Source organism: Halichondria panicea, chromosome 2 (genome assembly GCF_963675165.1).
Source record: "Halichondria panicea chromosome 2, odHalPani1.1, whole genome shotgun sequence".
Taxonomy (NCBI): Eukaryota; Metazoa; Porifera; class Demospongiae; order Suberitida; family Halichondriidae; genus Halichondria; species Halichondria panicea.
This window is the reverse complement of record NC_087378.1, coordinates 4,025,229-4,027,728: the sequence shown is the minus strand read 5'-3', so window position 1 is coordinate 4,027,728 and position 2,500 is coordinate 4,025,229. Positions and strand designations below refer to the sequence as shown.

The 2,500-nt window shown below is 46.5% G+C and overlaps 1 non-coding gene across 1 annotated transcript; it reads left to right on the top strand.

Moving 5' to 3' along the window:
* The first annotated feature begins 59 nt into the window (after positions 1 to 59).
* LOC135332329 (5S ribosomal RNA) lies at positions 60 to 178 on the top strand. Its single transcript, XR_010393188.1, has one exon. It is a non-coding gene; the product is annotated as a 5S ribosomal RNA (ribosomal RNA).
* Positions 179 to 2,500: the final 2,322 nt, after the last annotated feature.

Here is a 2,500-nt window from a genome sequence, read left to right as displayed (position 1 = left end):
TTAAGTCGAGTATATTTCTGAACTTCACACATAAGTACATGAGATATGCATTGACTTGTGTCTACGACCATACCACGTTGAAAACACCGGTTCTCGTCTGATCACCGAAGTTAAGCAACGTAGGGCCTGCCCAGTACTTGGATGGGTGACCGCCTGGGAACAGCAGGTGTTGTAGGCTTCTGCATTCTTATTTTTGTTTGTTTTCAGAATATTTCACAACGAGCAGTTAAGGCCCAAAAATATGAAAACTGCAGCCTTAAATCCTCGTTGATCATTACCAAACCGCAAAGACGAAACTTTCTTTTTGTGATAGCAACAGTTTTACAATTGATCCCTGCCTTTGTCATTATAGTCATGGCACTGCAAGCAACTGAAGTATGTGATGATGGCTACTTGCAAACAGTAATTGTATAATTACGCACGTATAATTATAACTATCCTAATTATAGTGAGTGACACAGGAAAAATATCAAAATTTCTTATACTTTACAAATACAAAATTTCCTGTAGACTTATGAATGTTACACAAGTCCTGAACTACTTCAGGAATAGTAAAGGAAACTATACAGGAAACGTTGCACTATCCTTTGTAAGTAGGTTGCAGGACACTTGCAGGACACCTCAGGAAATGTGCAGATTTTATGGGCTGCAATGTAGCAGCACTGTAGCAGGAAATTTAAATATTTTCCCTGAGTGAGTGAGTGAGTGAGTGAGTGAGTGAGTGAGTGAGTGAGTGAGTGAGTGAGTGAGTGAGTGAGTGAGTGAGTGAGTGAGTGAGTGAGTGAGTTATATATACCTTCATTGAGCCATGCTTCATTTGATCATAACAATATCAAGCTTATCTTCAAGTAGTATTGTATTGTACGTTGCTAACAATACGCAAATAATGTACAGTAAATTCAAGTGGGAATAAAAGTAGTGGGTAAAAAGTTGTAATGTTCATGGAGTGTAAAGTCAACGAGCACTTAAGGCCCTATTATTTCTATTTTCCAGCCTAAAGTCCTCGTGGTGGAAAAAATTAATGTTAGTGTAATGAAGTCCTTGCCTAGTTACAAAGCGGCCCCTTACAAAGCGCCTAGTTACAAAGTAGCTTCAATGGGTAGTTATAATTAGAAGCTGCAGCTGGTAGTTAAAGCAGCAATTGTTGTGTAGCTTGTGAAGCTATGTTGTAGCTGGCTGACTGGCCGGCCCACCAACCTACCTACCTACCTACCTACCTACCTACCTACCTACCTACCTACCGACCGACCGACCGACCGACCGACCGACCGACCGACCGACCGACCGACCGACCGACCGACCGACCGACCGACCGACCGACCGACCGACCGACCGACCGACCGACCGACCGACCGACCGACCGACCGACCGACCGACCGACCGACCGACCGACCGACCGACCGACCGACCGACCGACTGACTGATGAATAGTAAGAGGTGGGTGGCTGGCTGGCTGGCTGGCTGGCTGGCTGCTGGCGAATAGATGTTGTGCTGCAATATAGTGAGTGAGTGAGTGAGTGAGTGAGTGTACTATAATACTATACAGAATCTTTGCAACAAGACAGTAAAAGCATAGAGCATTACCCTTCCTTATATGGAATTTGAGTACACACACTGTGGTCTGTTTTACTACTTAAATTATGAGCACATCCCATATATAATAAGGAACCACAGTGCTCAACACACTTGTTTCTATTTGTGTTGCAAAGATTGTGCAATCTCCAGTATTGTATTGTAACTGTATGTTAGCCATGTATAACTTGAACTGTATGTTTAGCGGAATGGAAGGGTGCAGACGGGGAACAGTGCAGATGGGAACATTGCAGAGGGGATTTGCGCGCCGGAAAATTGGAGCAATTACCATACAAGTGCAGACGAATGAAGGAATGAACGCGCGTAGCGCGAAAATTTGAGCAATATATCGCAAGCAATTACCATACAAGTGCAGACGAATTGAACAATGTGACCACGTGGGCTAGATAAGCAACCAAACAAGAGTGTCGTACAAATGAGCGTGTTGATAGGTCGTGAAGTGGGGTGTTGTGGCAAAAAAAGTCACGCTTAATTACATACGAGACGAGTTCCAGCGTTGCTCCTAGTGACGGGTGCTGTGTAGGGTGACTGCAGCGGTTCATCCGTGTGTCCGCATCGTTGTAGACTGCCTGTGTCGGCGGGCGTCTGACCTGCTGGTGACTGGTCATCAGTGGGCTGGCTCCCTCCGGTCGAGTGCAGTTAGGTTTGCATCATTTCACGAATCACGAGTGCATTCGTACGGTCTCGCTGCCGGTCGATCCCCGTGATTGACTGTATCTGCAGGCAACGAGTGGGCCTCAGCTGCCCTCTCCTGCCTTCAGTTGGTGAGTCTGTGGCCGAGGATTTGCAAAATTGTTGAACCCTCTGCGGTCCGCGTGGCCGCACTGGTGTGATGCGTTGGCCGGCCCTCTGAACGAGGACGGTCGAGTGACACAGTGCGTCTCGCACGCTCTGGCGTCCCGATAGT